Raw genomic sequence first — 13,473 nt, 5'->3', positions numbered from 1 at the left:
ACGAAGGTGCTCATCTCAATAAGAAATGCAGGGCTGAGAAATGGGAGCTGGAAATAGAAAGGGGAGAGTGGAGTAACAAAAAGGAAAGTTGACAATACTAAAGGCAAAATTTGCCACCTAGACACTAAATAAAAGGTAGAGATTTTTTAGTCTAAAATCATTGACTTGTAAGCCTGGAATTGCCACCTCTTACCTTTGTGATTTCTGGCAAGTTGTAGACCATTTCTAAGTCCTAATTTCCTGGAAATGAAATAGGGATAATATTACCCACTTCATAGAATTATTGTCTTCATAGCATGAAATGGGATTACAATGTGCAAAGCATCTAGTTATTGTTGGCATTTGATAGGCAGTAATAAGTGGTAATTCTTATTCTTGTTGTCTTTATTACCAATTTTCTCAGGAGCAGTTGGAGCTAGTAATGTGACTCAGTACTCTTGAATCATTTCTCTATGAGTCATTGTTATTGCATAACAAGCAACTACAAAATCTCCTTGGCATGCCACTATTGACACATTTCTTGCTCACAAGAATGCAGCCTGCATGGGGTGTTTCTTCCGGGTACTGCCATGGCTGGCATGGCTGTGATTTATAATTCAGTTGGCTACAATGGCTCTGCTCCAGAAATCCCTCACTCCTGGCCAGTGGGCCAGCTGGGCATGCTCTTCTCATGGAGGAAACAGGAGAGGATATGCCCAACTATGCAAACAATTTTCAAAAACCTATTTGCAGCATGACTACTAATATCCTTGGCTAAAGCAAGCTATATGGCCTAGCTAACCACGGAACCGGAAAGTATGCTTTCTTGTTGGAAAAAGTGAAAAGTTATGTGGCAAAGACTGTCAATAAGGGTGGGGTGAGATGGAGAAATTGGGACAAATAATTCAACCTTTAACAATATCCTAGACTCAAGAGAAGACATATGGAGATAAAAGGTCAATCCCTTCTCCCTTAGGCCCACACTTGAGAAGCAAAATGGAATCCAATATCTGATGCTAAAGTCAAATGAGCAAAATGCATTAATATTTTTGATTAGAATTACTGAAACAATTTTAAAGGAAGATTTAATGCAATGAGAAAAGCCCATGAAAATAGTTCTGTTGCTAAGATTATTTCCTTGAGATATAAAACAGAAACCAGTCAGGTACTTTATTCTATTATTTATTGAGTTATTTGCCCAATAAAGATTTATTGAACACCTACTATGTGCCAGACAGCTTACTGCATCAGTAGCTAATTATACATTAGCAGGAGGTTGCAATGATAAATGAAAAATGTAAATTTCAGTGAAGTAGGAGAATTAAGATATGCAAAGTTAAGAATAATGCAAGGTGGAAACTGAAAAATGACATAAGAATGGTATTGGGAAAAACTAATACCGTATGCTAACACATATATATGGACATTTTTTAAAAAATGGTTTTGAAGAACCTAGGGGCAGGACAGGACTAAAGACGCAGATGTAGAGAATGGACTTGAAGACACGGGGATGGGGAAGGGTATGCTGGGACGAAGTGAGAGAGTGGCATGGACATATATACACTACCATATGTAAAATAGATAGCTAGTGGGAAGCAGCCGCATAGCACAGGGAGATCAGCTTGGTGCTTTGTGACCACCTTGAGGGGTGGGATAGGGAGGGTGGGAGGGAGACGCAAGAGGGAGGGGATATGGGGATATATGTATATGTATAGCTGATTCACTTTGTTATAAAGCAGAAACTAACACACCATTGTAAAGCAATTATACTCCAATAAAGATGTTAAAGAAAAAAAATGGTACTGTGAGAAGGAACAATTATTTCCAACTAAGAAGATACAAACACACATGTCAAACATTCTGTTTTTAAAAATCTATGAATGTTGATATAAAAATCAATAAAACATGAAAAAGACTGATTGAAATTTACTTGATTTTGTGTCCAAATCTGATGTTATAATGTAATTTCTTGATATATGTTTCTAAGTAATCAGTTAAGATTAGGACTTCAAGCTTTGTAAATAAAAAGCAAATCTGGCCTGTGAGAAATGAGCTGCTTTTAATGCAATGCTATAAAGGAAAAAAAAAAAAAAAAATCAGAACAGAACTCAAATGGTTACCAGTGAGAAGAGATTTGCATAAGTCATCTGATTCAGTATAGCTATTATCTCTAAGCCATTATTTCCTGCCTGCCAGTAATAATTTTATTTGGTTGGATAATCACACACAAGCCCATGTTTTAGATGAATATTTTTCATTTTGCCTAATGAGGAACTGGAGAGAAAATTTATTTTTGTCCAATGAAAAGCACTTAGAAAAACATTATAACTTTGTTTTCATAAGGTTAATCTTAGTAAAATAGACAGAAAATTGTGTATTTGATTTAGTGTTATTTCACTATTAGAAATTGACCAAACCATGACAGATTAGATTCCATGCTAAGAATTATTTGCCATTTTCTACAAACTTATTTTGTTCTTGTTTTTGTTTTTAAATTCTGATATACAGGCTCATGCATGGTAAATTTTTAGCTACGAGGTAAAATAGTGAAGCTGTGAGCATACTTTGTTTTTCAGTTCTCTTCAAAAATTTTTTGTCTTAAAAAATAAATAAAACTTCCTGAGTTCAATTTAAGTAGGTGTTATGATAGCTAAAGATAATTTCTATAAAGGGAAGAATAGTTCTTAACTTTCCAAACACAACTGCATGGTTAAATTAAATGAACCTCTTGAAAAAAAGAGTATGAAAATACTTGCATTGGAAATTTAAATACAATTCTGATACTCCTGAGAATAATCTTTCAAATTAAACATTTCAATGTCCTTGAATCATAAAATTTATGCATTCCCAAATAGATTTCTATAAATCAAATCATATTTTCCCAGTGAACTATATAGTTATTTTAGCTTCATTTGAAATTACCTAGCGTTATCAGTGATTTTCAACATTCTGGTTAAAAATGTTTCTCCCGTCATTCTGCTATTCATTGGCAATGTCTGGTTAAGCTGTTTTATGCAAAAACGTAAACTGACTGGAAATCATGATCACTTTTATACATATGAATATTTTCTTGACCATTCAGAACTAATTTGTATTCCCTGCTGGTCTCATTCTTTGGAATAAATCATCAACTTCTACGGTCACTAATCCCTATGTAGTCACATTTATTAATATCTTTTATTCTTATTTTAAAATGTTACCTTCACTGTTTATTGGCCATATTCTCTGCTTCAGTACTTGTGTTAGCCCTGGTTCTCAGTTGCAATCAACAGAAGGTGGCTCTACCTGAAATAATCAGAATAGCAACTTATTAAATAGACTTTGGGTAGCTCAGAGAAATATTCGGAAGGCCAGAGAAGTATGTTTAAGGTTAAGCAGCCATAAAAGCACCTAGATCATACTACAGATCATATTTGGTCAGAAAACTGCTGTAACTAGAGAGAGAGAGAGAAAGAGAGAGAGAAAGAGAGAGAGAGGGAGAGAGAGAGAGAGATTACAGAGATAGAGAGAGAGGATAGAGGAGGAGGAAGAGGTGAAGGAAAAAGGAGGAGGAAAGATATTTTCTCATCATTTTCTTTTTTGGGCCACCCCTTACATGTCAAAACTACGGCTGTGACTTTGCTGCAGGACAGTCTGGGAAAGGAGGTATGTAACATTCCCAACTCTTCTTGTTGTAACTGAATTCTCCCCTACCAAGCCTCAGAAGCTGGAGATTTTCTCATATGTAGAAGAAAGTGCAAATCCTGGGAGGTCAAAATGAACAGCATCCACAACCTACAGCTCTATTGTAATATTTCATAAACTGTGGAAGCCTAATGTTACATGAGTTTACAACAACAATGTAATAACAAAATTATACATGTGGTTATAATGTAACAAAAGAAAAAGAAACAAATAAATAGAACAGGAATAAAATTGTGACATATCATACCCCACTTTGGAGATTCGTAATACCTACAAGCATTAAAAGGTACCCTAAAATTCTTACAATGAAGACAATTTGAAATAAAATTAAACCCAGGATTTTCTAAGCTTAGAATTATTTTTTTTAACTGCTCTGTGAGTAGACACTGTTAGGTGTCTATTTAATATCCATTTCTACCCCCATCATCCTTCTTCCTAACCTTAATTTTGTCCAGGTATCCACCATCCTCCTATGAACTTGTTCAGGAAAAGTCAAATTTATCCCAGGCCTGGGCATGTGTCCAATTTGACTAAGATAACCATGGGCATGTGATACAATTCTACCCAATGAGATGTGCATGGAAGTTGGCTAGGGTTTTGGGAAAATTTTCTTCAATCTTACAAATAATTACAAATAATAATTGGACCCTTTATTTTATGAACTTTGCCATGTTTAGATGTGATGCCTTTAATTGTTGTAGCCATCTTGCAACCACAAAGGGGCCCAGCCTGAGGACAAAATCTGTAGAAAAAGCAAGGCAGACCCAAGAACAGCAAAGAAGTAGCACCAACATCTGTGTCCAACCACACCTAGAGTTATTTCTCATTATGTTACATGATATATTTTATTTTTTAAGCTTTTCAAAAGCACCGCAAATGAAGTATGTTGAACATCTTGAACATGTTCCACATAATATCCTTTGCAAGCTATTGCTGTATAAACTTCTGAAGATAAGCCTTGTTCTAGACACCACCTTCTTAGTAATTTTTCCCTATTATTTTCAAACAGAATATTCCCCTTCATGCATCATGCTTGATAGTCTACATGTTATTTGAATGTATAGTTGTAACTTATTAACCAGGGAAATAAAAATATTTTTGAAATCTGCTATGTTTGTTTTTCTGCTTGCACAAATGTGGATAAAACATCAAATACTGTGCTCAATTCCTTCACTCAAGAAACAGAGTCTAGCATTAACCTTAGCATGTGGAAGATTACATCGTTTAAATCTTAAACTGAGGTCTGATTATGCTATTTGAATATGCCTAGGGGTAGATGATGTTGAAGCTACAAATTTGTGCATGGAGGGAAAGAATTCGCACACATTATCTGACACTTCACTTACACATTATAAAAGCTATCTCAGAATGTGCTACCTCTCCTTAGTTCTACTTACTTCCTTGGTTATACTGTCAACCCTTCGTTGTCTGGGACCCCAATAATGGTTTGAGAACTAATTGTGGTTTACAATAAAAAATGGTGTATTTGTAAAAACAAGTATTAAAGGATTAAGAATCAAAGGCATCAGTTTTTTGCAACAACACAGTAATCAACAGATGTGGTGTCTGTTGTAATAGGAGGGCATCCTCTGGCTCACCCGTCCCACACACAGCCTGCCAGACTAGTGCCCTTCCCTCTGCCAGGGACTTCTGTGGCTGCCATATCCTTCAGCTTAGTAAGGGCCAGGGAGCTCGCCATAGATAGGAATCCAACACAGTAGTTAGGACTGTGAGGGTGGGGAAATTAGCCAAAGAGGAGAGAGCAGAGAAAGGGAACAAGCAGGCAGCAGGGACTGCCCCAACCCCCAACAAACCTGCAACTCTACTTTATTCTAACATTAATGAAATTATAGATAGAGAGGAAGGGAGGGAGGGAATGATGGAAGAAGAGAGGAAGGGAGGGAGGAAGGGAACGTGATAGAGATAGGGATAAAGAGAGAGGAAGTCAGCCATTTTCAACTAATAGATTATTGTTGTAGTGAGTGTTCTTAAAATTCTGGATTTCAGTTTTTCTTTTATTCAAGCATTTCTAAATTGTGGATGCAAATGATTCAATCTTAAATCCATTCGGCGTCATTTAAAAAAATAGTATATGAATTTATTTGTACATTCCTTCATTCCCATTACCCCAACTGATGGTCCTCAGAATGAAACTTCTACTAATTTATATTTCCCTATCGTATCCCCCAGGTTTTCAGCACAGAACTTGATCCTAGTTCCGTGGTCATTATAGAGACATACGATGTTATAGAACTATATATAACTATATGTTATGGAAATATATACATATATATAGTTCTTATATTTGTCATACAACCAATTTATAATGAGGTTTCCATCTGTGAGACAGTGAAGCTTGATGGACATTTTGTGAATTTGGAATTTTTGTTCTCTGTCCTTTCATTTTATTCTTTCATTCCTTCACTCATTCACCCCTTCATTGTACAAACATTTACTTACACAGAATTAAGAATGCTTGCTTCTTTTTCAAGTTTGGAAGTTTCTATGAGAAACCTGAGTGAGTACATTTAATGACATACTATGGATCTCCTCATACTAAGGTAATGCTCGGAACCATTGTCACGTCTCTCAGAATTCCAGATACTTGTGCACATGAGCCATTTGAGGAGTTAATGGGCTGGGATGCGGCAAACCTCAACAGGCACTCAGGATTTAATTTATCTTGGTCATAGGTCCTTTACTGAATCCTTTCTAAGTGTAGTAGGCTGAGTGTTGTACTAGCAATGCTCAACACCCACCTCCAGCTGAAGCCATCGCCCACGTTTCACCCGACAACTCCAGCACTGAGAAAATGAGTGACTCTTTGTGGGAGGTTGCTGTGTAGGATGTGATCCCCAACTACAGGTATTCATGCTGCTGCTTGAGTGTGGGCTGCACCTAGTGATTCACTCCTAATGAAGAGAATACAGCAGAAGTGACAAGATGTTTATAATACCTCTACTGTGTGTTAGATCCTCAATACTTATTTATTTACTAGCTGCAAGCATGTACAGTTAGTTAACACTATAATGACACTCATATTGCAATATTAATGTATCAAATCAATATGTTAAAACCCTTAAATTTACACAATGTCCTATGTCAATCACGTCTCAATTAAAAAAGAGTGACAGGGACTTCCCTGGTGTTCTAGTGGTTAATACACGGTGCTTCCACTGCAGAGGGCACGGGTTTGATCCCTGGTCAGGGAACTAAGATCTTGCAAGCCACATGGCACGGCCAAAAAAGAGAAAAAAAAAACAAAACAGTGACAAGATGTTACTTTTGAGATTAGGATATAGAAAACTGTCACTTGATTTGCTCACCCTCTCTAGCGCCCTCATTGGCTCACTTTTATGAAGTCCAGCTGCCATGCTGTGAGCTGCCCCATGGAGAGTCCCATGTGGTAAGGAACTTAGGGCCAAGAGTCTGCTAGGAACTGAATCTGCCGCCAACTACGTGAGTGAACCTAAAAACAGATCCACTTCAGTTGAGCTTAAAGAGGAGCACAGTCCTGCTTGGCATCTTGGTTGTAGCCTTGTGAGACACCTTGAGCCAGAGGACCCGGTTAAGCTACACCTGGATTCCTGAACCAGAAAGACTGTGAGTGCTAAATGTGTGTTGTTTTAAGCTGCCAAATTTGGGGGTAACTGCTATGCAGAGACATATGACTGATACATGTAACTGAAACTAATTCTCAAAAACAGAATATATATATGTAATTACATAAATAATTATATATAATATGAATACATAATATAAATAAGTGTGTGTGTGTGCACTTAGCTGACTGCATTTTTTTTTTTATAGTGTTGTGGAGGAAAAAAATTTTTCCTTTACCTTTTTAGGTTCTTCTGGCTGGTCTAAGAATTCAACTGACATAGATTAACAGGAGGGAAAAAACAGATATAATTATGTATGTATAGGGGCTCCATAGGAATATGAGGCCCTCAGAGAGTCAGGCAGCTGAAGCTTATATGCAATCCTGAGCTAAGAAGAAGGGAGTAGGGGTCTGAGATTTCAAAGGAGAGGAAGACAGTTCACAGGGAGATGGGAAGAGGAAATGTTTGGTAAAGGAAGGTTTGCCATGCCATGCAGAAAAAGTCTCTCTGGTGTAAAAAAAGTTATCTTTGGTAATTCTCTTCCTGGTACAGGCTTCTTAGCTAAATTCTTTTAGGCAGTTAAGAGTGAGATAAAAAGCTATTCCCAGGTGTTTTTTGGCTTTGATTGTCTTTAGCTCAAAATAATCCACATGCCAAAATGGCTAATTCTGGGGAGACTTTTTCTGAATCCTTTCAACAGGCCCATCTTTCCTATTTAGATGGAGGAATGAGATATTTTTGGTGCCATAATACAAACTATCTGGCACATACTACGCACTTAAAATATTTGAGAAGATAGGTTCTATTTCCTTCTGAACCCTGGAACCTCATTAAATCTAATAAGGCATACCCTCCAAAAACTGGCTGTATATACAACTAACTTTTCTAGAGTGTTATCTGCTTTAAGAGACCAGTAACAGTAATGGTTAAGAGTTTGGATCAAGTCAGACAGATCTGAGTCTCCAGGTTGCTCCACTGTCGTACTAGCCCTAAGCCATGGGCAGGTCACTCACTCTTCTTTCAATCTTGTTCCTCATCTGTGAAATAGTATTATTTCTATTATTTTGTAACAGAATCAGAATAATTGCCTCACTGGATTTTTGGAAGGGTTAAATGAGAAGAAGGGGAACAACATTATGCCTGGCACGAAAGAAATACTTAGTGTTAACAATGGTCATGGTAGCTTTTAAAGAAGTTTTATATACATTATGTCTTTTAATCATTAGAATGATCACTTGACAGACATTGCTTGACCTGATTTCATTACATAAAAAATCAGGACAGTTAAGTGATTCATTCAACCTCATGTTGCCTAAGGGATTACTTTGGAGTCAAACAGCTTCAGCTAAATGAGGTGGTGAATACATAGGACACACCTGGTTCCAATTGTGCCCTCAACAAATGGTAGCTGGTATTATTGAGGTGTCAAGACAAAATCTAGGCTTCCGGACTCTAAGTTTTATGACTTTCTACAACATAGGCCCACTTCCATCTACTCCTTGTGTTTCCTCATTTTCCAGATGTCAACTCTACAGATGACAGTAAGAAAACTAAGACGGAAATAAGGGTAAGGACCACTGATGCAAAGAAGAGCTGCTTTTTCCAGAAGTGTCTGGAGACATTCTTCAATAAAATGCACTCTGAAAATATCCAAGCCTCAATTTCTTCAGAAGAAGTAGATGTTTTAGCCATATGTGATAGTCTCATTAGTTTGTATCACCTAATTGTATTTGTTTGCATTACTAGAAAAAAATGTATTTATTGGGTATAAACAAGATTTGGGGGGATTAGAAATGAAGAGGACTTAAAAGAGACTTGATTCAAAGAAAAAAGGGGAATCTATTTACTACATTCATTGGTGGATGTATTGTATTCACAGTTACTGGGAGGAATGCTTTATAATTTTAAAACCCTACACTCAAAATTTTAAAAACAAAAAATGCAGGCATACTTCAGTATGGAAACAATTGTTGCACTGTAGCCATCATAAATCCTTTCTGGATGAAAACAATACAAATCAATTCGTAAAATAAACACTGGTTGTATCAAATATTGTTTTGAAGTAATTATGGTAAAAATTTCATTGAAACATTACTCACATTTAAAACTCATTGTGTTGTTTGCTTACTTACACTATCCAAATCCCCTGCTTCTCTCCCCTCTCTTCTACCCAAGAGAAAATCTGCCCACGTCCCATATTAAAGGCTGGATATGTCATTGTTAGGGTTAAAGGTAGGATTGGGATTCAGTTCTTAAGAACATCAAACTATCCTTTTATTATGTATGTGGTTTTCTGCATATATTTTTATCTGATATCTATAAAAAGAAAAATACCTCTCAATTACTAAAGATTGGAGACTAAAGATGATGTCAGTCATTATTCTAAACTCTTTAGAGCTATTATCTCATTATTTCTTTTAAGAATCCTGTGAGACAAGTATTATTATTCCCCATTTTGCAGAAGAACAAACTAGAGGCACAGAGAGGTTAGGCCATTTGCTCAGGTGCACGACTAGTACATGGTGAACTCAGGATATGAACCCAGGCCATCTGAATCCCAGAGCCCACGTTCTTTACCTGTCATGGTCTATGATATCTGATTCCAATTATATTCAACACCGTAGAATTTTCTAGTCCAAGACTTAGAGGCAAGAATTGAAGAAGTCAGCCTGGTGAAGGTCTCTGCAGATCTGTTCAGTGGTAGGAAAATTCCTCTACCACCTACAACCTGTGGAAATGGGCATGGCAGTAAAACACTGCTCCTTCCCCACCTCAAGCCTCCCAGAGCTGGAAAGCATAGCATCAGGTTGTGGATGTCCCAGTTCTCAATATTTTAAGCCACAAGAGTGGCAGAAAAGGATAGTTATCAACAAAGCATGAATTCATGGGAAGAAAGTCACATACAAAAAAATGAACAGCAACTTCTATTATAAGATTTTTCTCCAGGTGTTTAAAAATCTAAGTGTAAAAGAAATTCAGTTTTGCTGGTAAAGAGTGATGAGAGGCCTTTGTCTAAGCTGCCATTGCAAGGCTAACAAAGTGACATTATCTTTCCCATGGAGAGCCGGAGCCCGGGAGCAGTGGCAGATGACTTGTGCAGAGGAGATAGGCGTGAGTGACAGGATAGTTTCCCAAATCATCAGTGTCCTTCAGCTGCACTCCTGTTCTCAGTCCCCAGGAAGCTTTGGCAAAGCCCAGAATAAAAAGATATTTTCTTGAAAGCGTATGATGAATTATGTCAGACTGTGAATTAAGACACCGTAAGGAAGCCAAAGCCTGAGATGCATAGACTTAGGTGTAGATTAGGAAAGAATAAAGGCTTGATTATGGTTTCTGTTTTCTTTCAACTATCAGTCACACATTTCTTCATGTGAATTTCATTCTCATATTATGCCTGGTAGTTGATTTGAATTTAGCATTAATAAACCTGGAAGCCAGATATAATATCATATTGTCTTAATGTGTTCTTTATATTCAGACTTCTATTTATTTCCTTGGGTGGTTGGGCTGCGGAGGGAGTATTAAATTGAGAAAAGACCCTTTTAGGCAACACTTCCTACGTCTTAGAAAATATGAGAGATATTTTTGCAGTTGTTAGAATAAACATTTCCAATGTCTGTTATTCTAAAATATATTAAACACATAAAAAGAAATCTCCATTTTAAAAAACTTAACTAGTTTGATATTTTTCTTAATTCAGCAAATAGTTACTGTGTACTTATTGTTTTACTTCTTCCTTTCTGATTTGGATTACTTTATTTTTCTTGTCTAATCGAGTTGACTAAGACTTACAGAACTATGTTGAATAGCGCTGGTGAGTGAAGGGACCCTTGTCTTGTTTGTGACCTTAGAGAAAAAGATTCTAACCTTTCACCATTGAGTATGATGTTAGCCGTGGTTTTGTTATATATGGTCTTTATTATGTTGAGGTTTATTCCTTTTACACCTAGGTTGCTGCGAGTTTCTATCAGGAAAAGATGCTGTATTTTTTCATATGCTTTGTCTGCATCTATTCAGATTATCACATGATTTTTGTCTTTTGTTCTATTAATGTGGCACATCACATTTATTGATTTGCATATGTTGAACTATCCTTGCCTCCCAAGGATGAATCCCACTTGATCACAGTGTATGATTCTTTTAATGTGCTTTTGAATTTGGTTCTCTAATGTTTTATTAAGATTTTTTGCACGTATGTGCTTCAGGGATATTGATCTATATTTTTCTTTTCTTGTAGCATCCTTATCCGGCTTTAGTATCAGGGTAATGCTGACCTATAAAATGAGTTTAGGAGTGTTCTAATTTTTGGAAGAGTTTGGGAAGGCTTGGTTTCAGTTTTTCTTTAAATATTTGGTATAATTCACCTGTGATACCATCTGGTCCCGGACTTTTCTTTGTTAGGAGGTTTCTGATTACTGATTCAATCTTTTTACTTGTTACTTGTCTGCTCAGATTTTATTTTATTCCTTCCTCCACACCTGGTAGGTTGTGTGTTTCTAGGAATGTTTCCATTTCTCCTAGGTTTTTCAATTTGTTAGTATATAACTGTTCATAGTAGTCTCTTATAATCCTTTGTATTTCTGTGGTAACTGTTGTAATGTCTTCTTTTTCATTTCTAAAGATGTCTGGCATCTTCAGATGCAAAGAACTGTAGAGTGAAACAGGTAAAATCTGTAGGAGGTCCATGGTAGCTGTGCTGGCTGTTGGTTCCTTCAGTGGCATAAGCTTCTGGGGTTATCTGTAGAGCAGATCACAAGGAACTACGGTCACTCCTGCCACATAGCTGACTTGGTAACCTCTGCACTTCAGCCTGTTCCTAGCTGTCTTTATATGCCTCAGCTTTGCCAGTCTCTGGATGGGGAACCAGGTCCGTCAGTTTCCTTCTGGCTGAATTTTAGACTTTAGCTCTATATTTTGAGAACCTGTATAGCAAACTATTCCTTAAATCTCATTTACTCTCTCAGCCATGCATTATGTATATTTGTGTCTGTGTCTATCTAACCACCATCCCTGACCACCATAGGATCTGGCACAGTGCTAAAGACAGACAAATCCCAGTTAATGACTACTAAAGAAGTACATGCATTTATAGAGAAGAACCAGGTACATTTTTCCAGTTAGGGACACTAAATTGTGTAATGAGCACATACCTTGGTCTGTGACTCATGGACCAGTGGGATTTGCTAGACAGAGTGGGATTTTCTGGTGACAGTTTCTAATCTCTGATTTCCCTCATTTTAAACACCTCTATTTTTGGTCTTTGTTGCTGTTTTGAAGTTTTTCAGAGCTAAAATTGAATGTAATATTATGAAAGAAGAAAGCCAAAAGGGCTCTTTTATTTTTTATTTGTAAAATTCTTTTCTCGTTTGAACGTCTAGGAAATGACCCCAAGATGCCAGTCCAGGTCTTCTCAACTGATCCATCAGAGCTTCAGTTTCTCTGCTTTTTCGGCCTGCAGCTCTTTCAGTCTCAAGATGTTGGCACATCCTTCCCTTTCTAATTTTCCAGGTCATTAGACAGCAGCCTTCAGAGAATCACCAGGTATCCACAAGGGACTTCATGAGATTTGCACATCACTCATTCCTAATGGAAGATCATCAGTCACCTCTTAGCTTCAAAAGTCACAGGAAAGTGAAGGACTAAACACAAAACACCTGACTATTTCAGTCCAATAATTGGCGCTTTTTTTTTTTTTTAATATCTTCTATCCTTCAAAGTATGTCTTTTCCCATGGGAAGGATTTCTCTCTCTCTCTTTTTTTTTTTTTTAATTTTATTTATTTATTTATTTATGGCTGTGTTGGGTCTTCGTTTCTGTGCGAGGGCTTCTCTAGTTGCGGCGAGCGGGGGCCACTCTTCATCGCGGTGCGCGGGCCTCTCACTGTCGCGGCCTCTCTTGTTGCGGAGCACAGGCTCCAGACGCGCAGGCTCAGTAATTGTGGCTCACGGGCCTAGTTGCTCCGCGGCATGTGGGATCTTCCCAGACCAGGGCTCGAACCTGTGTCCCCTGCATTGGCAGGCAGATTCTCAACCACTGCGCCACCAGGGAAGCCCCCAATAATTGGCTTTTATTCCCAGGATATTTTATTGAAGCCTGTAGTTTGAGATTATTCAGGTGTTTATATGGAACTTTTTTTTTTAACAACATAAATAAAAATGTGACAGCTACCTCGGGTTTAACTTTATTCCAGGCAATTCAATTCCAAAAC

The sequence above is a fragment of the Balaenoptera musculus genome, chromosome 11 (assembly GCF_009873245.2).
Source record: "Balaenoptera musculus isolate JJ_BM4_2016_0621 chromosome 11, mBalMus1.pri.v3, whole genome shotgun sequence".
Classification (NCBI taxonomy): domain Eukaryota; kingdom Metazoa; phylum Chordata; class Mammalia; order Artiodactyla; family Balaenopteridae; genus Balaenoptera; species Balaenoptera musculus.
Note: the sequence above shows the minus strand (reverse complement) of the source record.